We start from the raw sequence: 22,459 nt of genomic DNA, 5'->3' as shown, positions 1-22,459 counted from the left end.
TCAAACACAGCAACCCCAGGCCTCCTCCCAAATGCCCTCCAGCTCCCTCAGGATCCAAGGTCCTACAGAAATGCACAAGGGGGGATGGGTGAGACCATCATTCTGCACAGGTGTGTCACAAGGAGTGCCACAGAAGTTTCAAAGATGCCCCAGAGCCCAGGATGGGACTCAAGTAGCCAGCATAGCCCATAAGACACCTCCGCACACACACAACCCAGGACCTCTCCCCATCCCTGAGACACCAGGGCCCACCAGAGGGCCTTTTCCTCTCCCATGACTCCCCTTTGAAGCCCATCATCCTTCCCAAAGGAATAAGAGAGCTTAACCCAGAGTCTCTTCACTGGTTGAACAGGATATTGGACTACACATGCTCCACTGAGGGTCCTGGAAAACCACTGAATTTGAGGGTTCTCAAATTCAGAACACAAATGGTACAACTGCCAGAAAGATGTTGCCTACACCTTACATGCTTTTGCTCAGGAGACCACCTAGAGTCCCAGCCCAGGAGTAGTCCCAAGAGATGAGAGATGTTCCAAAGGGGACAAGGACACATAGTGTCTTCCTGCCACCGCCTCTTCCATTCCTCTCTCCCGGTAAGGACATGTGGCTCCTCTCAGCCATCCGTGTTTCATTCTCATTAGGCCCCAGAGGAGGGATGTCATTGCTCCTTAGTTCAACCGGAACAATAGAATAATGAGGAGACACTTTTATGTTTCCCAATCTGACTTCACATGGCTGTTGCAGAACTTTTCCTTAGTTCAGCTAAAGACAGGGTTCTTTGTCCCACAGCCATGAAAATTTAGGTTTGCAGACAATTTGAGTGGCGAGTAATACAGGGTTTTATTGGGTGAAAAGGAAGAAAAGGGGGAAACAAGGACTCTCGCCAGACCAGAGTCCCTGCTACAGGGCTTCCCACCTGGCCCTTTCAAATCCCAGTTTCCATACAGGAAGAAGAGGGGCCAGGCTCCTCCCTGCTGCAAACATCGTGAACTTCCTGAAACTTCACCTCAGTGGGCAGGCTGGTTGATGTTTCTCCAGGGACCCCCTCCCACCTGGCTGTCTCAGCTGCAAGGAGGCGCTGCACTGGGATGCTGAGAGATAAAAGTTTAACTCAGGTCCTACCATCCCCCTTGGACACCCAGCCAGCCAGGAGTTTAAGATGAATGACTGAGAAGAACAGGCTTATGGGACTCCAGCGAGTTGGCTGGAATTTGAAATGCCTATCCTAGAAAACAAGGAGTTTAAAGGAGCTCCAAGCTTAGAGGCAAGGAAAATTAACAAGGAGGATAAAGAAGTGGGAGATTGGCAAGACAGAAGCTAGGGGTGGGCAGCTCCCTAGACAGGGCAGCGAGGCAGGGTGTCAAATCTGGTGGCAGAACATCCAGCCCATCCCAGGGCTCAGAGAGTTCCAGCTTCCTCTCTCCTCATCCAGGGAGGCAGCAGAATGGAAAACTAGAAATGCTTTAGAGCAGAACAGACTGAGGCTCCAATCCTGATTCCGTTGCTTCTGAGCTATGTGATCTTGAGCAAATTACTTAAGGTCTCTGAACCTCGGAGTTTTGCCACCTATAAATGGGAGTCACTGATACCTCAAAGCGTTTTGTAAGAGCTAAATGGGACAAATGAAAGCCCTGAAACAATTCCTGGCCTATGACAAATGTTGGATCAAAGGTAGGCAGTTCTCCTTTAAATCACATGAAATATCAGATCTTCTCAGGCCTCAGAGCTATTTAGCCACTTGCTCCCCTTTAATGGGATCAAAGATCTCCTGAAGGACACACCGGTTATATGAGGACAGCCCACTTATTCACTCATTCATTCATTCATTCAACAATTGTTACATGGAGTGTTTCTTTATGTGTCACGCCATAGAAATGTAACTGGACAAAATGAGGTACCTGCTCTCATCCTTAATGTAGACAATAAATGGGAGAATATGCAGAATGCCAAGCAGTGATAAAAAGCTATAAAAACATAAAGCAGGCATGGAGACACAGAATCATTGTTTTACACAGAACGTTTGGGAAAGGCATCTCCAGAGAGGTGTCATTTACTAACACCTGCAGAAGTGAGCAGCCAGCTGCGTGGGGTTATCTGGGGGAAAGCATTCCATGGGGGGACAGGGAGTGCAAAGTCCCACAGTGATAGCAAGCCCCAGTGAGAGATGCAGACACCAACTACTGATGGGTTTAGCTCATAAGAAGGAGCACCCCTACCCATCAGGAAGAAGAATGAAAGGCTCATAGAGATCAAGGTGTTGAAATTGACCTTCAAGAATGGGTAGTATTTTAATAGACTCAGATGAGGGACAGAAAGAATCCCAAGGAGAGGGCTGCAGCCCTCATGTTTCTGGGATCTAGCTTACTCTTCCCCAAAGAAGGGCTTGCAAAAGTCACACCACCAATTAGTTAAGTCAGAACACACATCTGTCCTGTTGAAGCCCAGTCAAAAGCTTTCTAATGGGATGAGTCCTTATTATTCAAAATATATGTAAGTCAGCTCCCTGGAGAGACTGCAAGCTATCTGGGGTCAGAAGCCCATTCTTTGCCATTCCTTGCAAACGTCATTACTCCCAGAGCCTACCCTGACACTAGACACAGTAGGAGGCTATGACTAGTTCTTGTTTTGACTTGAACTCGCATGTCCCCCACAGGGCCAAACGCCCTCACTTTCCTCTAACCACACCCCTGCATTCGGCGCAATGCCTTCCTTAGCACGTTCTGGGTCCCTCGATCCAGAGAACAATCTGTCTGACTGGATTTATTGACACTTAGCACCCCAGAGGGGCCTAAGGTGACTGCCCAGGAATTCTGACCAAGCCTTGCTTATCTTCATCAGAGTCTGAGCATCGCAGCTGCCAGGCAGCCAGGCATTGTGTCGCAACTCTGCAGAAGTGCCACACACACGGTGATTAATACCCTATCTCCTAGCAAGTAATTATAATTAATGCAGAATATCAAATCAGGAAATCAGGCATTATTAGGAGGAATTAGCTATTTATTTTCATTTTATGCTCTGCTCTCCCCCACCTCACCTCCCACATCTCCACCCCCACCTCCTATTTCCAGGTCTGAGCTGGAGAAGAAGAAGAGCACAGCTAAAACTTTCTTCATTCCATACGTGTGTAGTAAGCACCTATGTTCCAGGTCCTGAATGGGTCTTTAAAAAGAGAAAGAGCAGCACAGTTCCGATTCTCAGGGAGCGTATAATCTAATGGAAAGCACGCTTCTCAGGTCATTAATGGCAGGGATGGGAGTAAACAGAAACTGCGGTGGCAGCTCAGGAGAAGGAGCACTTGACTCTGCCTGAGAGAGTCCAGGAGGGCTTCTATAGGATGAAGCATTTGAGCTGGGCCTGGAATGATGGGCAGCAGTTTTCCAGGTGGGCAAGCAGAAGAAAGGGCATTCTGGGCAGAAGCCCTAAAATACAAGAGAAAGTGACCCAAGAGCAAACCATCCAAAAAGGGGAATGAGGAGTGGGAAGGCTGGGCAGGGAAATGGGGCCAAAGCGGGAGGGGCTGGTAGCCCACCAGTGCCTGGGAAGTCAAGAAGGAGCTGAAGGAAGCCCCAGTCGGATTCTGGGCTGGGCCCAGGAGGTGAGTTCCAGAAGCGAATGTCTGGGGATCAGGAGAGACGAAGCAAAGTCTAAGAGCATGAGGGTGCAGCTTGTCGTGCAGAGAGACTCAGGCTGGAAGTGGAAAAGGGTCTAGCACTGGTTTCTCCTACTACATTCGTGCCACGAGAGGCTCAGGAGCACCCTCCAGGCATCTGGCCGTGTTTAGCAGTCCTTGCTGATGTTTAGCTGGGAACAAAAAGAAACGCTGAGTCAGAAATAGGGAGGGTAATTAATTAGACTGTAAGCTCCAGGAGAGCAAGGGCGGCAGCACAGCCTGTGCTCAAAGGGCATTTGATGATTAGGTGACTGCTTGAATCAACAACTTCTGGCAGCAATGCGGAGAATGCATGGCAGCAGATGGAGGCTGAGGACTAAGGAAGGTACTGCAACATTCCCAGAGACAGGCGGGGCAAAGGTACAAAGACCCAAGTAGAGATCCTCTGGGTAGGGAGAGGATGCCTGGAATGGATTTGGGAAAGACTGGAGAAAGGACCAGGAGAGAAGCCCCACAACATTAATCAAAAAGGGCCCCCAAATGTCCAGATTCTTCACCCCTGCTTTGTCTCAGAAAAGCGTAAACAAGAGAGTGGATCCCCCAAAGGCCAAGACAATTGCCTTCTGGGGAAGACACAGTGTGGAATTCTCTAATCCTAATCACAGTAAATTAAAGAAAGACGAGAGAAGAAATCCAGCAGACTAGCTTCAGGCAACTGAACTCAGATGAAGAAGAGTGTCTTGAGAACAAGAAAGCGTGGGGGAAATCTGAAAGGTAGCAATAGGGCCTAAGGACTAAGGGTTTCAGTATGGACGGCTCTGAGGCCTGTAGGCATAGTATCTAGGGGTGCATCCTCCAAGGAGTTTTTGCAGCGGGGTTCCGATGCTTTGGAAGACAGAGTAGGTCAGGCCTGCCCTATCTGACCAGTTTCTCTGGATCCAAAAAGCCTATTCCCAGCTTGAAGGGCCAGCATGATATCCCCACGGATGAATAAGAAGCCCATCAGGTGACTGCCGTCACCCCTTTAAGACTGGATACACAAGACCTGAATATAAGGACCCTTGACACTAAGACCCCGTGGAATTCTCAACCCAGAACATCTAGCTAGGGAGGCAGACTTCAGCAAAGGTCTTTGGGATCTGGATTGTGGCCTCTCATAAATCAGTCTTCCTCTAGCCTCAAAAGCAACTTAGGCCAGTACATTTGACTGTAGCTTAACTGTCTTGTAGCTCCATTACTGAATGTCTAAAGCTTTATCTTACAGATATCTAGCTCTAACCTTGACAGAAAAGCATTTCTCCATTTTTCAAATGAAGAATCAGGCTCGGAGAAGTGAAATTACTTTGCTCAGTGTCACATGGTGGCACTCAGTGTCTAAACCCAGTTCTAGCTGACTCCATGGGGTCAGATACGGGGTGTCTTTGAGTGGTCCTGTCTACCTTAGTATAGGTATAAGTAGCAACTATAGCCCAAACTCTATTCTGGGTGAGAATTATAAAGTCCATTTTGAATTGGCTATGGTTTTGCCCCACCGAAAAGACAATTAGCTTTTCTCTAGTAGCTACCTTTGTTAAAACGTTGTCCTAGTCTTTCGATATGCATTGTTTGATCTTAGATCCCTCCATCCTGGCTGCCTGTGTCCAGCTTTGGAGTTCAGCTCATTTCAGACCCAGGTCCCACCTCCCCTTTCTTCTCTCACCCCTGACAGGGTTCCTGAAAGTGTTTTCTCAAATCTACCCTGTTCCTTCAGCCAATCTTGAGAACCAACTGCCCACCCCATCCCACCCCATCTACCACTACTGACTATACATCTGGCCACAAAAAAAAAAAATTAGTAAGTCCATTCTGCTCCAGGCCCCAGTCAAACTACACAACATACCCCAGCAGAACCCTGAATTCTCTTCTTACACTGGTATTCTCACAAGAGATCCTATCTACAATTCTCTCTTGCAACATAACTCTCACCCTAGCAATAGAAGGACTGTCACCCAGTAGCAAGGATCAGACTGAAATAAGAAATGCACATCATCACCTTTAAACTCAAAAGAAATATAGAGGGTCACCAAAAGAGGGAAGGCAAGAGAGGAACCTGGTCTAGAAGTCTCCCCAAGTCCCTATCATTAGGGCCCCGTCACCAGGGGGGAAGCGAGCCAGTTGATTAAAAAGTAACCTCTCCTATAGACAGCTGGCCCCCAACTGATAACCCCAAGCAAGTCAGCCCCTTGGATAATGAATAACTTGGCTTGACCACCAAATAGAGGCACTGCACCCAATATGCTATAGTAGAAATTGGGGCAGCTCATTCAGGTTAGCTGAGCCTTAAATTCCTCATCTGTACACTCAAAATAATAATCTCAGCCCTGCCTACAGTAGAGGGTTATTTTGAAAACCCAGTGAGATCTTGGATGCAAAGGTGTTTTGGCTATTGGGAGAGGAAAATTGAAAGGAGGAAAGGAACTTATATATATAAGTCAAAAGGGCTCAAGCAAGACCATGTGGTGTCCCTCCAGTCTGCCAGGTAGTAATTCATTCTGAAACCACACACAGTACTGGCTGTGCTTTAAGGCAGAAGTGCCATGTGGGGCAGTGGAGCTTCAAATGGCATGCTTAGACATTGATGAAGTTATGTGCATGCAGAGCTAGCCCACCCCTCGCTACTAGATGAATAAGTAGTAGGACTTGGAAGAATATGAGCACTAAAAACAAAGACTTAGAGTCCAAGCTATGTCACTGACTTCCCTGAGCCTCTGTTTCCTCATCTGTAAAATAGGAACAACATATCTCACTTTACAAATTTTTGCAAATTTGTAAAGCTTATGTTAAATAATTTATGCCAGGTGCCTGGCACAAATGGTAGTTGTTCCTATTAATAGTGATGATAATAATAATTTCCCCTTTGCTGCTGTCTCATCCCTAAAGGTAAGGAGGCAGCACTGAATGGCTACTGATGAGAAATCCACAACCCACCTTACAATAGGCAGCTACTGGGCCCTCAATAAGCTCACTAAGCATGAAATTGAGCAAGAATACTTATCTGTCTACTTGAATGCTAATGAGGCTCTAACTAGGAAAGACAGGATGTCTGTGGAGTTCCCACGCTGGTGATGGGGCTGGTAGGTTAGAAAATGAGGTAGAGGGAGGAAGGGCAGTAGGGAAGCTAATGTCCAGGTCCCAAAAGCCAAGAGCTTCTGCCTGGCGGTGTCCCTGCAGGCAAGTTCTATAAGCCTGTTGAACACTCCTTTCAAGCGAAGGATTAAACACTCAACAAACTCAGGTGTGGTCATTTCAAGGACTGGAAGCATCACACTCATGGATTTCCAGGTTTATAAGGGTGACCCCGGTAATCCCTAAGAAATGGTCACCATGATCTGGAAGGAGGTCCACCCCAATGGGACAGCTGGTAAATGACAGCAATAGCTTCAGCAGAGAACTAGCTTTAGTTCACTCTGGAAGGGGGTCTCCAGGTGAAAATTTAAAATGAAAAGAAGTAAAGAAGAAAGGGAAGAGGGGAAGGACTGGGATAGACTGAACAGTTTTAGTGGATAGAACATCCAAGAGAAAACAGAGACAGTAAAAGGGAAAAGCAACAGGTGTCAGAACAGAAGGGAGGATGTGTTCCTGCTTGTGTACAGAAAGACAAACAGGAAAGGAAAGGAAATATAGTGTTTCTTAAGCCCCCAGCTCTATGCTGGACATCATGCTGGGATGGTGATAGACATTATCCTATATATCCTCCAAACATCCTGGCTAGAGCAGTAAATCATTATCTCTAGCTCACAGATGAGGACAGTGACACTTTGGGCCACTGTGTAACCTGGTCTGTTAACTTTTCCTTTTTAATTCTCCATTCACTTTTAAACAAAACAACAATGAAAATGTTGATGTTTAGATACTGACACCTGATGAAGAAAAAATTCTATGGCTACATGATCCAGTGTGGTGGTTTTTCCCTGTTGTTTCAGTTCCTGATTTCCTACTTCAGCCCTTCCCTTTTATCTGTGAACTTTCTGATTCTTCTTTGTGAAAAAGACATACTCTTATTAAAACACTTAAATGCAAACGCAAATGTCACATAACCCTTATTTTTAACACTGCATTAAGCACGTGTTTGTAAAAGAATAAATGCCTAGGTTACAAAATTCAAGACCTTTCTCAAGAATCCTAAACTTTTCATCAGCTCACCCTGAATTTTAGTTTGGAGTCAAAGCCTTGCACCATTGAACTGACCTTGACCTTAGCCTTGCTTAAGGCACCCATCAACTCCTTCTCACTTAATGGCAATTATTCTCTCTCTCTCTCTCTGTCTTTCTCCCACCAATTGTTTAGATCCCCCTGCTGGGCCTGTTCAAGTCAATCAGAAGGAAAGCCTTAATTTGCCCTTAAATCTATATTTTCAGAGCTCCTGCATTGTTTCCCTTCACAAAGCAGAACAGAGCAGCAAGACCGCAGAGCCATCTGTATCCAAACCCTCCCGCCATGAGGGTTTGTCTGCCAGTTTGCCTCTGTTTGGCTCTCTAGAGACAATCCCTCTCCTGGCTCAGTCTTTGCCTGTATAACAGAGCTATGCCAGGTAGGGCCTCTCCACCCTCAATCTCCACACCCAAATGTTATCCCTGATGTAAGACTGAGATCCACCTCGTTCATAACATTTTCCTGGATCTCCTAAGACCTCCACTCCAAATCTAAAGACCCTCTTCTTCCCCTGAATTACTTTGCCATTTCCAGAATCTTTTAGCACTACTGACTTGCAGTAAGTATAGTTGTTACTTTTCTTTCCTTTCTTCCAGGCTGTAAGCTCCTTGAGGGCAGGACCTATGTCTAATCTGAAGGAAGTTCAGTTTCTCTCTCCAGGATCAATCTTAAAAGGATGAGGCTTACATCTTTTGCAGATTTCTCGTTATTCAAAGCTGAGCATTCCCCTAAGAAGGAACCTTCCCTGGAAGCAAATCCCATAAGGACAAGGACCTTTGTGTCTTATTCATAGGTATCCCCAATGTGTGAGCACTCAGTTAATACACATTTAATGGAGACAATCTATAGGCTAGCATTTCGTAGGACTGTTCATGATTTTTGCATTACTGCCTATCACCTAGCATTTTGCATCCCCCTTGACTAGGATCAGATTTCTGGCATGAAGTCTGTTTTACTGACTAGAACGTTCAGCCCCTTTTCATCTGCTATTTGACTTCTTCAAGTTAGAACTAGAGGCAACATTATTTGAATGCAATACCTGTCTACTTCCATGACAGCCTATTGCCCAGTGATGCCATCAGACATATGAGATTAACAGATTTCTTCAGAATTATTTTACTAAAGGTTCTATATCCTTTATGTGACATTATATGAAAACATTACTTAACACATAAAGAATAGTTGATAAATGCTTGCTCTCCTTCCTTCCTCATACAGAACATACAAAACAAGATTTCAATAACATTTGTAGTGGAGATTTAAGTTCTCTCCAATTGGTGCAAAGGCAGAGATGTCTGAGGGCAGAGAGATGTTCATGAATGTAGGATACACATAAGGACACATGTGAGTCTAGGTGTAAAGGACAACCAGCGAGGGCTTTTAAGCAAGGAACCCAACGGAATTTGATTTACATTTTTAAAAGACCCCTCTGCTATAGTATAGAGCAAGAGCAAAAGCAGTTAGGAGGCATCCAATGTCTAGGCTCACAATGACGGTGGCCTTGCTTACAGGTAGTAACGGTAGTGCTAATGAACACGTAGACAAGTCTAGAATGTATTTTACAGGTAGCATTAACAGGACTTGATGACAAATTGGATGTGGAGATGTAAAGAAAGCAGACAAATCAAGGGTGATCCCAATTTGAGGGCTGTGAACAAATGTAGGTCCTATTATTAAAGCAGGGGAGACTGCCGCAGAAACAATTTGGGAGTTGAACTAGAAAAGGAAATCAAGGATTCTGTTTTAGACAGGAGACAAGCAGTTAAAATCTCAATCTGGCCCTCATGGGAGTGGAGAGCCATTAGCATATAATCTAAAATCATGAATCTGGCTGAGATTAGAGGAATACAGAAAAGCAATTGCCCCAGGACCTAGCCTGGTCCAGCAGAGGTTACTGAAAAGTGACTCAGGAGACAGAAAGAAAACCAGAGGAGCGTAGTGTCAACCAAGCCAACGAGGGGAAGGCATCCTCCCATATTTAATGAACATCCAACTCTCCACACTATCAACACTGAAGGCACCCGGTTAGGCACAGGGATTACAGAAACGAACAAGGCACAGCCCTTACCCTCAAGGAATTCACAGTCTAGAGGAATAAGGGGTAACACTCAGGAAATGGGAAAATTAAGTTTAGTTTCTTGGTAGTGCAGATTCTGATTCAACTACAGCAACGCCAGAGAAAAAACAAAACATGAACCAATTGAAAAGGAACATTAAAGCTACAAGACAGTAGTTGTGATCCTTCTGCTTTATGTATAGATCAGCAGATTTTTAGATGTATTAAACACAGGCTGTGTCACAACCTACAGGTTGCTGAACGTGTATCCTAGTCACAACTTCTAAGAGGCTTCAAGTCTAGCAAGGAAGCCTTGCAACAGAGGGACTAGAGGGACTACCAGCCACCCAGTGGCATTTCGTGTCCCCAGCAAATCAGCCTGAATGGTGAGAGTAGAGAGAGAACGAGATCACACGGCAAGTCACACTTGATCTTACCATTATCCCTTAACACAAGTGCACGAGTTAAATCCTGTTAGAATAATGACAGGAACAGCCCAAAGACAACGTGTTGTCTCAAAGAAGCAATACCTTGAGGTTCACTGAAATTGGATCTAGGCAACTACTACTGAATTTTCTTAACAATAGCCATGGGGTGGCCAGAGTTTGGGCAATAGATAGCCTGTCTCAATTCCCTGCCCCTGAGCTATTGCAGAAGCCACATCAGTCATCGCAACAAGAGGAAACCTAACATTCTAAAGAAACAACCAAACCCTGCACAAGAACACTGCCTCTGGCGCAGAGGCTTACATTAAAATCTTATAATAGATTCTGTACGCATTTAGAGCTAGAGCTGTCTGAGGTTCTCTGAATCTAAAAGTAGCATCTCGCCAAGGTAGAAGTGAGGTAATCATTTGAACAACAAGCAAGGGAGGTGGGAGGCTGGTAAGTGGCATTTTCCCTACTGTAGCCATGTTACAGAAGGACAAAGCAGATAGCCAGAAGGACAAAGCCGCAAGCCGTCAGGGACCAGGGAAGAGGAGACGGACAGAGAAAATGCATATCAAGGGCACAGAGAAGAAGATGAAGGTACAGGGACAAGTTGATGCGTTAGGAACATACTTGTACCAGGAGAATTTGTTTTTAGATACTAGTTTTATGTTATGACTTTTTATATTTCTCTCTCTCCCTCCAATTTCAACCAGGTAACCTTAGGCTTTTAAACTCTTGCTTCATCTTTCTGACACTGTCGTGGCAGAAAGTTGAAGCTATCTAAAATCCATTTAGTTGATCATTCTAGCTGTGGACGGGGAGGAGGAAGGTGCCTACAAGCAGCAGACAAGCGAGAAAAGAGATTTCCCAAGTCTAGGAAGGGGACAAGAGCCAATGTCCTGTCAAGCAAATAGGGACCAGGCCCTGCTCTCTGGCAAGACACTAGGAAAGTGGCAAAACTTAAGAAAGGAACAAGAGATCTCATTTCCTTTCCTGCCCAACCATGAAATGAAGAAATGCCAATGGTCCTAATCCTGGAAGACTTGCGACTGATGAGCTAGAAAAATCTTCTAAATGCCTTGGCCAACTAAGATGTTGGAACCAGGCAGCAGTAAGGAGCTGCCAGAATGACCAAAGTTAAAGTTCAAAAGTAAACGCACTGGTGTAGCCTACTACCAGATGACCTAAGCAACAAGTTAGAAGCATCATGAATAGGAAAAGTTTTGGGTTTACAACCAGACTTGACCTCTATTAAAAGCCTCATGCACTTCACAGACTGCCTATGGTAGAGCAAGCTAGCAAATTAACTGTGTCAGGACTGGAGGGAAGCGGGTGGGAGGGAAGGACCTTCCCCTTCATATACCTTCCTGAGAATCTTGGAGGAAAAAGGAATAAAGGACACTAATGAACAATAGATTTCTCTTTTTTTCCTCACCCCTCCAGACAGTTTTCCCTGATCCCTATCCTACAGCGTGCCAGTCATTTCTCTCTCATCTAAACTCTGGTTGGCTGGTTTAGGCTGAAATTCCCTGGACAGCTACCCTTTGGTAGAGTCATTACATCCCAAGATTTGCAGGACATGTATTGCACATTTGATTTTATCACTTCCTCAGTCAGACTCCAAGGAATAGATTCACACCCACCAAGTTCCCAAGAAACAGATTTTAATGCTCAACTGCTACTTAATGCCTTTGCAATAATCAATTTGCCAGCCCAAACTATCTATATGGGACTTGCCCTTCTTGGCCATACAACACAATAGAGACCAGAATAGAACAGACCTTGGTAAACACAGAATCAGAAAAGAGAAAATATTGTCTTACCCAAAAGATATTGTATATATATAAGGGCAGGACTAGAGGAGGATAACACCAAGGCAGATAGATAGATAGATAGATAGATAGATAGATAGATAGATAGATAGACAGATCGATCGATCGATCTTGGTGTTATCTGCCTCTAGTCTAGAATAACTAACAGGATAGAACTATCCCATCACAGAGTCACTGACAACAAAGTCATGCTACACTAAGCAAATTTTCTATTTTGATAGGGTGACCAAGTGTAAGAACAGGAGGAAAGAATGGCATATCATATACCTTGACAAGTAAAGTACTTGACAAAGTGTCATAATGTCCACATCAACCAGACAGGAAATGTGCACAGGATGACAGGATGACTAGGTAAACCCATCACTGCATGACTAACTAGAGTCACACTCTGCTTGGCTCCACCCCATTCAACATTTTTTTCAATAATGAAAACAAAGACATAAAAGTGTCCCTCGATATGTGTCAATACTACAAAATAGAGAGGTATAGCTAGTACTGCCTGAGTGAATTAAGACTCAGAACTATCTCAAGAGATAGACATTAATGTTTTAAAAAATGGAATTTACTAAGAAGGGTTGGCAAATCTGGCACTTAAAAGAAATCAATATCATTAAGTATAAAATGAAGAGCTTCATCTAGCAACAGTATGAGTTGCAAGAAAAATGGAAAAAAATAACAGGGATTCAGGTTTTTCTTACTATGACCTCCTCGGTCTGCATCAACTGAACTACAATCCCCAGGTAAGGATTTAACAGTATCCCCTGTGCCTAGCTGAGTACCACTGTGGTACTATATTTCAGGGGGGCATAAATGACTTAGAGCAAGTCCACAGAAGAGTGAGCAAAATTATGAAAGGACTTGAAAACATATTTTATAAAGAATGGTTGGGGATGGGGAGATGATTGAAGGAGTCAAGAAGGCTCACAATAGTTCGAGGGGATATTTGCTTCTTCTTATATTTATGCAGAGGAGAGATTTTGCAATTTAACAGATTACTAAAGGTTGAACTAGAACCCATGGGTGCTAGTTATAAGACAGACGGATTTCAAATCGATAAAAATAACTTTTTAAAATTAATCACAACCACCCTACAGTAAAATTAAACTACCCTGTGAAATAGAGAGCTCTCAGTTACACATGGAGCCCACCTGTTATGACCTGCTCCCTGCCGGGAAGTAGGCCAGTCCCCATCCACAGCTCAGAGACCAAGCGGCCAGCTTTCTCACAGAACCTGAAGAACCATCCAGGGCAGCTAGATCAAGTCCTGGCTGGGGATCCTGCTGTGACCCAGGAACCTGGGCTCCAGCATCTGGGCCCTTGGCATTCTTCCCAATGAACAAGTCATTTCCTCAAACACCAGTTTCAATAGGTGAAGCCACTGTTTTGTTCTTTGGTCTTCAAGAGCACGCTGATATCTTGCTTTTCATTCTGTTCACTATTTCTTAAACTGGAGTCTTATCTCTCTCTGAGCCCCAATCTCTACAGGTGGGTCTCTGGAACTACCTCCAACGGGTAAGGCTGTCAAGCCCCCAAGGCATCAAACAACTGTCATCCTGGATCATTGCCTACTGCCTGTTGCCAGGAGCCCTAATGTCAGACCTGCCCATCAATTTTAGGACAACTGACAAAACTCCCTGCCCTCAGCCCCCACTATATAACATGCACTGAGGATAAAAACAACGAACAGTCCTTGTCCCCAAAGAGCTCCCAGTCTAGCAGAGAAGTCTTCATATTAGCAACTGATCACACAACTAATACTGCATATGAATGAGAAATTGGAATGTAAAGAACCACTGAGGTGTGGCATAGGGAGGGTTCTCAGAATAGACTTCAGAGGACATGGCACTTGAGCTAGGTTTTGAAGGATGACTAAAGACTTAAGAACTTTCTGAGGAAGAAGTATGCACAGGTTCGAAGGCAACACAGACCCTCACTTTTACTCTCCATCCCACCTCCTTTTACCCTCTTCCTTTTCCCCCATCCATTGCACTGGCACTCCTAGTAGTGGTTATTTGGGAGACATTGCTTCTTTCCTTTAGATTTCCAAATGCATACTTCTCCCACTCCACCCTGCACCTTTATGGTCCCTTGTTCCACAACAGGAACAGATTTTGTGTCTTTACCCACATGGAAATTCAACAAATAATTTAGTTCAATTCAGTAAGTGCGGATTTATTGAGCTCTTACTATATGCTAGACACGTGGGACATAGAGATGAAAAGAGCCTGTTCCCTGCCCTCAGGGAGCCAAGGAAACAAGGGGAGAAGCTGTCTTCTACCTGGCTCTGACTCAAATTTCCTCCACTTTCTCTCTTTCTTTTCCCACACAAACCCAAGTCCCATGAGTAATTAACAAGATGAGTAATAGATCTTCACCCAGAAGGTACATCTTGCAAGCTTGGAAAGTTTAGCAAAAGTGGCTTTGTATAGTTTCCTTTTTTTTCTCTTTACACCTTTGAAAGGCTCTGAAGACATGGTAAATATAACTTTGAAATAAGTAGCATCTTTCTGAGAGGCAGCTGGTATAGGAGAAGTGACTTGGGGGACTTGTCACCTGGGCTGATGTAGTCTTTTCTGGGTTTCTGCCTTTCAGTGATTACCTGATCTCTTTCCGTGTCTCCCCTTCAGCTCATCTGATTCTTTATCCTCCTTCTCCTCCCACCCCCACCCAAGATGGAAACGAATCTTGGAAGGCTACGAAAGATGTAGGTAAAGGGAGAGAGGATACCTTCCACCTGCCAACCGCAAAAACAGACTTCAGAGACAAAGTGAGGATCACCCTGGCCATGCGATACTTCCATCTGGAGACCCTGCTTCTGAGTCGATGTATTTCAGAAGAGGCTTTCCTCATTCATCAGAAACCCACCATTTACCATCTTTACAGGAATGACCCAGGCTTGTCTATGTCACCTGATCTGCCACAATGTCCTCACCCACGATCTCACTTAACTAACCCAAGGGCCTCCCATGTTCTGAAAAGCTCACCTCAGATTCTGGCCTGCCACAGAAAAGAATTAGCCTTTCATCCTCCCAGCCACTCTCTGGCATATTTATTGTTGTTCACTGATAAAATTATTGGCTACAAACTCAAATCGAATGAGAAGATTCACACCCCCAAAGCTCTTTTCTCTTGACAAAAAGCCACCTCAGCCTTTTGCTACCACCCTGCATTTGTTTCGCTAAACTCCACATTCTGCTAACATCAATCATGTGAAGAGAGGGCTAAAGAGAGGAGAGCAGAGCTGGGATAGCAAAGACACCAGGAAGGAGCGAGAAAAGGAGGGATGGCTGTGCCTCCCTTCTCTCAGAGATGAAAAAGAGGGAGCCACCCTCTACCCGGGCACTGGCCCAGGCAACTCTCTTGTAATGATGCCGCCCAGTGCTCCAGACACCACACTGGGATGTTTCTATCCGATTAAGGCACAGTGGAGAAACCTCATATAAAGAATGAGTTTACTTTGGCTGGGCACGGAGGCTCAAGCGTTGTGTAATCCCAACACTTTGGGAGGCCAAGGCGGTCAGATTACCTGAAATCAGGAGTTCGAGACTGGCCTGGTGAAACCCTATCTCTACTAAAAAGACAAAAATTAGCCAGGCGTGGTGGCGTGCGCCTGTAGTCTCAGCTACTTGGGAGGCTGAGGCAGGAGAATTGCTTGAACCAGAGAGGCAGAGATTGCAGTGAGCCGAGATCGCACCACTGCACTCCAGCCTGGGCAACAGAGAGAGATTTTGTCTCAAAAAAAAAAAAAAAAAAAGTATGAGTTCTAAGGGAGTAGGAGAAACCTCACTCTCTCTCCTACTCCCACCTCCCATTCCCTGTTTTCTCCCCTCCAGTCCCAGACTCCCCAGCTGCTAGAGTGATTAGGGGCCCTTCAGGGAGGCCTACTCTTCCTTTTCTTTCTTCTCGTTTTTTGACTCCTAACCCTACCCCTTCCCACACTCTAGCCCTCTGCCTTTTACAGCCCCCTTTTATGGCTCACCCAAAAAAATTGCAGACATTCTTTTTGTTCTGTTACACCCCAAGAAAGAGAAAAAGAAGACATCTGGCAGGGCCGTCCCTCCCTGTGGCCCACTGCCCCTCCCACCTTCCCACAGCAAACCAGGAAACCGGAAGGAAGGAATATGGACTGAGTTCCAGCCTGCTTCTGTGAAAGTGAACATCTTTTCCAGCTGAGAGGATTCATGTGAAATGCACAGTGTAAATAAACAGTTTTTCCTGAGGCCTGCAGGGTTCTAAAAATGCTATGACCAGGCACCGTGAATGGGCTGAACTATTTTCAATGGAATACAAGAGCAACTTAAAAGCCTTAGTTGCCTCCCTTCCCCAGGCTGTCTATCCCCCTTTATCTACTTGAATTTTTTTCCATGCCTCCCCCGCTTCCCTGCTTCCTGCAGACATGCTCCCCTCTGCTCTCCCAAGGCCGTCTCTCCAGAGGAAGTGGAACTGACATTAGGGATTCAGAAGCGTTTTACCAACCCCTTAGCCTCAGGTAGCCACATAAAGCCACACAGGAGGCGTGGAAAGAAGATGGTCCCTAGTACTTCCTACCATTGCATTGTTCTAGCTGCCCACATGCTTCCCTACCTATCATCCACAGGTCCACAGGAAGACCAGACACATCACCCTGTGGGCCCTAGTTCATGGATGCTTCCCATACTTCCCTGACAAACTCGAGAGGCCTATCAGGTCTGTTGCAGCAGCCAAACATAGGCACCTTAGACTCCAGCCTGCTGAAGGCTCCGGCCCCTGTGACACTGCACCCGGCCCACTCCCTGACCTGCCTCCTTACTGTGTTATCTTGTCTGTCGAAGCTGCTGTTTCTCCTCAGTGGTTGCATTTGCAATTCCAGACTGGAAAATTTCTTCTTCTATTGTTCCTCAATAAAGCAGTCTTTTTCCTCACTGCCTTCCCTTGCTGGTCAATTAACCTCATCTAACCCAATATCAGAGAGGAGCCAGCTGGTGGGGGGAAGAGCTTGGCCCCCTGGAGAACTAGAGAAAGAGGATGTGGTGCCAAAGTGCCCTTTCCTCCAACACCCCACGGGATCAGGCACAGACACGAGTCTTATTCCTCGCTCGTCCTCCCTAAAAAGGTACACATACCCAGGAACATAACGTATTTCTTTAGTAAATTACCCCCATGCCACCATCATGACTCCCATTCCATCCACGACTCAGTGACCTGGCAAGAAACTGCCTTGGCCTCTGAGGTGTGCGCCACAGGGCTGTTATAATGGGGCCTCCAGCGGGGCCTTCTAGGGTGGCCATGGTTCCCCCATGACTCCAGCCTCCAGCCAGGACACAGACAGTTTACTTCAAGAGCTGCATCATTCCCCAGCCTTCCTCTCTCTGCTCCCAGGAATTTGCCTTTGCAACACATTTGCTCCTATCCCCTGAGTCGCCTTCAGTGTCACCCCCAAGGCTTCCTGAGGCTCACTGACCCCCATCAGGCACCCCATCACAGAGTATCTTAGCCTGCCTGGAGTCACTCAGACTTCAGGCTCTGCCACCCACATCCCTCACCTATTGCCCTGGAAGGCCCCCTGAGGCCAAGGCCACACATCCATAAGCCTGCCAACATCCAAGGAGATACCCGCTGAGACCGCTAGACCCCAGAGCTGGCTAAGGCAGCCCCGCCGCCCTGCCCGCTCTCCTCCCACCGGCCTGCCTACCATTTTAGCATCTGCATGAATTAACTCTTTTATTTGTATATCATATTAACATACCTAACATATACTTTTAGGTTAAATATTCAGTGTGTTCACATTTTCTTTGAGGTTTAGTGTATATTATTAGGCTCCAGCTTTGTCTTCTCTGTGAAGAAATGAGCCTTATTTTCCTTTGAGAAAAATTCCTTTCAGCAGTAATGTATTTTTAGTATTAATTTTGTAAAACTGTAAAGACTGGATTCTGTAACCATTGCAAGGACAGGGAAGACAGGGGAGGGGACATTTTCGGAGTCTCCAAAAGGGGAACAGAGAAGAAACATGAGCCTCGAACAGTATTTTATTTCCTTTGCTAATGACCTAACATCTCTGTGTACAGCCTAACTCCTCACCCCACCCCCAAAATGGCCCCTACACAGGTTAAAACTAGGGAATAACAAGGCTTTACACCCCAACTACTCAACCAAGAGAAGAGATCTGGGCCAGAGTGCAAGACCACAAAACAGAGGAAAGAGACAAGAGGTGAGACAGAGAAAGCCCTGCCCTACCTACAGTGACCAAAGAGTGGAGGAGATGACCCCAGGGCTCTGCAAAGAAGCCACTTCCACAAGACCAAGATGAGAACGGGTGGGGGAATCCCATAGAGCCAAACAGCTGACGGCAAAGTTTAGTACCACGCCAGGTTGCCAGCCAGTCAAAACCCCTGTTGGCTCTAATTTTTTCACACCATCTTATTTTATTTGCTTTTAACCTTTGTTTCCCTGTAAAAGTTTGTTTTGAAAAATTCCAGTCTTGTCCTAGACTGCTGTGGTGCAAAGCGGTGTGCTCACTCCCATGGCAATAATGCTGGCAGACAACTTTGCAGCCTCTTCCCTCCTGCCTGTTACATGTATCTCATCAGAGGGGACTTTGGAGGAAGAACAGAGGACTGGGATCAAGGAAGGGCAATAGTATAGGATGGGGAGTTTCTGCTTCCTTTGAATCTTAACAACACATTAGAAGGTATTCCTCCCATCCCTAAATAGGAAAACAATTCACCCCAAACCTCACTCCTGAATCTTAAAAGTATCAAGTTCCAATTATGCCACAAGTAGAAGAAATAATTCAGGGTACTCAGATGGTGATCAGGAGTCTCATCTCATTTCTGGTGCCTAGAGACAGGCTTAACCATTACATAACGCGACTACCCAAGGAGCAAAGTGACACAGAGACACCTCTTCAACCTCACCCTCAGGCATTCCCATTTTATTTTCATCACCTCTTCTATCCAGGCCTGTCCACCTTCCTCCATGCTCTTTTACCCTCTCTCAACCAGGCGACTGCAGCAGATTTGGAGAGAGTGAGGACTCACAATTCCTTCCTGCCTCCTACTCCTCATTTTCTCCCCTCCCCTCCTTTTCCTGTGTTTGCCCACGTGGAAGAGAAAGTGGGCAGCTGGCAGTGTTTACCTCTCAGGAGTGCCCTCACATTGTCTAGGACCTAGTGCAAACCCCTTGTCTCTGAATCACTTCAACTCTTCATAAGCTGAGGTACCTACTTTTTAGCAAGTAAGGGCACCACATGCAAGTTGGGCAAGTTTAGCTCAGGAAGTGTGATGCTTGGGCTCTAAATCCTTGATGGAGGACACAAAGATCCCTGGAAAATGAGCATAATCATTTATGAAGAAAAGCAACAGAAGAGACGTAGAGGCGGCGTCACTGTTCAGTAGATCTGTCTTTCTGTCTCTGCATGTATCACCTTGGTTCGGTTTCTCCCCATCCCTCTCTCTCCTGTTCTTTCCCCTACTCCTGCTCCCTGCTCTTCACTTTACTGCAAGACACAAGACAGGTGACAGGCCTAGGGGGCTGGGAAGGACGGGAAGTTGAATCTCACAGCAAGTCCAGCTACAGAACACGACCCAGGAGGGGCAGAAGAAGGTAGAGGACTCATGCACCCACCTGCCGCCCTGCCACCAGCTGGGTTTCTCTGCCTGCCTGCCTTCTCCCCAACCTCCTCAAAGCCTCCTCCTGGTGACCATCAGACTCTGTCACCACTTCCCACCGGCAGAGGGAAGAACTAGGAGATAAAGTTCATTAAATCAGGGGATAACTAACTTCCAGTGTGTCAATAACTCCCTCCTCCTGGACATTTCCCATATTTGGAGTCACTAAGACAAGGCCACCGCACAGGAGAGTCATTTACCCTTCCAAGCTGAAAACCCATGTTCTGTTGCATACAAGCTTCCACGCATGGAGATGGTTTAGTGGAAGTCAGTACCATAAATGAAAAAGGCCATTTTCTGAAGCCCCAAACCCTGGATCCATTTTAATCACCCTTGGTGTTTTATTAGAATCATCTCAGGGGGAAATAGCAAAAAGAGACATCCTTAGATGACCTGAAGAGTCAGCTCAGTGGCCTGCCATCTCTCACGATTCTCCATCACACTCGTTTGCCTCTCTCACTGTCATCTGTTTATTTCCTATTCTCCATCTCTGACTCTGCCCATGACCCTGTCAGGCCTATTTGATTTCCTTCTGGGGTAAGGGGAGAGTACTTCTCCAGACTAGCAACAGTTGGCTTCAGGGCCCTGCTCAGTACCTGTGCCCTCCTTACCCAGGCCCTACTTTCTTCCCAGCCCCTTGCCTACGACCTTACTCAGATTATCAGAAACACTTCTAGTCACTGACTATGAGTAAAACATCCACGATAATCAGAAACTAGCCCTCATTGAGGGCCAGTTTACCCTCACTCCCCACTACCATGCTCCATCAGGTTCTCTCCACTGCAAGGCCAACAGCCTCTATCATGATGCTATTATCTCCACCTTAGCACCTCAACTGTGATGCCACAGTCCATGCCACCTCCCAGCATGCTAGTGAGACTCACTCCACTCCACTCCATTCCTATCCAATGGCTTATTTAGCCCTCGATCCATGGAGACAAGAAATGAGAGCACCTTCCAGAAACCAACTACCAAACTTTGGCTCCCACAAGCACCCCACTGCCTAGCTCATCTGCCCCCAGCCAGATCTGAACACCATGAGCAAGAAGATCATCAGGAGTTCCCTGGGAGCCTCAACAAAATTCTGAACAGTTTACATAAAGTGGGTAGAAGTCAGTAAATGCAAACATTTCTGGAATCATGGAAGACTGTATAAATTTCCTTTGTAAATTAGGAGAACCATATTCAGTGGAAATAGAAATAGAAAAGACTTTGAAGATTTGGCAAGTAAGTTAACTAGCTCATTCCAGGGCTGTCTCTCGTAACCCTCTCGGTCCAGCCTCAGCCTCTGCTGTCACTGATCTCTCCATCTTGTCTCTGCCTTCTTCTCTGTGTCTCCCCTCTCTCTGGCCTACCTTATCTTCCACTCTCCCTACTTGCTTTTCCCCCAGACATTATAGAATAGAGTTCCTTAGGTCATAGGCTAATCCAGATGGCTTTGCATTTCAACTGTTGCTCAAAGAGAGCTTGTTGGTTCCCCACAGATACATATTTAAAATCAAAAGCACTCTGCTCTTCCTTCAACATCACCTTCTCTTAGCTACCTCATAGCTGTGCAGTCTGCACTCCTCCCAACCAATGCCAATCATTCAATGACTTGCTAAAAAGAGAGCACACGCTAGTGAGGGTAGGAAGGTTAAGAGAAATGGAGTATTGACATCAGGAGTTTCATTTTTTCTGTTCACAACCTTCATGAACTGTACTATGCACTCTCTATTTAGGAGCCTCAGTTGGTACACACCCTGCTTGTCAAATAGAAAATTTAGAAGAGTCTTTTCCTCTCTTCCCTCAGAAATGTGTGGTCCCTGAGTCAGTTGACATTTATGGCAATGATTGTTGGGAATTTCCAATGGAGTCTTGAATCTCATCACCATTCCCTTTTCCCAAGAGAGACAACTGGGGGCCTCCTCCCCACGACCCCACCCCAGCAATCACAACAACGGTTATGTATAACGTACAAGGTTCACCCAGGGCCTAACCATGCCACAATCCATTCTACTTCTCACTTGTTCCCTCCTCTTTCACCTCACTTCTAACAGGCTCTATGGAAGACACTTGGAAGGGCAGCCTCTCCCCATTCCTACTTCCCATCCTTTGGGTTTCCAGCTGCAGAACATACCAGCACCCTCTCTTTAGTTCAATTCTTCCCTCTCATTCCCCCAGTGGAGGAGTGGCTTCTGCAATTCTCATAATCACAGTGGGGAGAGAAACGGACAACTAGAATGGCCTATTTTCCTGGCACTCTTTTAGTTCTCCACTCACTTCCTCCTACTGTCTTTGAACTACCAGACTTAACCCCTCCTCTCCCCTCCCAAAGGGAGCAATAATAATAATAGCTAGCACTTACTGAGTGACAACTATGTACCAAGCATGGTTTGCTCAGCTTTTCTGGGACTCCAGCTCTCAGTCCTTGCGACACTCTCTCTCCTTTGTCAAACTTTCCATGTCTCAACTCCCTGTCTCATCTCTCTTTATCTCCATCTTCTAACAAGTTATGGGGTGATTCACTGTCATTCTTCCAGGAGCCCCATCTTATGTGACTACACCCTTCAAGGATGGGCCACTTCTTTTGTCTGACCATCACTAGCTACTCTCAGGAATTGTCTCATGGTCCAGGCTACCCTTTTCACCATCCAAGCCAGCTCTTACCAAAACCACTGCCTCATCACCCCACTGCCAGTTTAGCCCCGATT

Source organism: Piliocolobus tephrosceles, chromosome 13, assembly GCF_002776525.5.
Source record: "Piliocolobus tephrosceles isolate RC106 chromosome 13, ASM277652v3, whole genome shotgun sequence".
Classification (NCBI taxonomy): domain Eukaryota; kingdom Metazoa; phylum Chordata; class Mammalia; order Primates; family Cercopithecidae; genus Piliocolobus; species Piliocolobus tephrosceles.
This window is presented reverse-complemented; position numbering follows the sequence as displayed.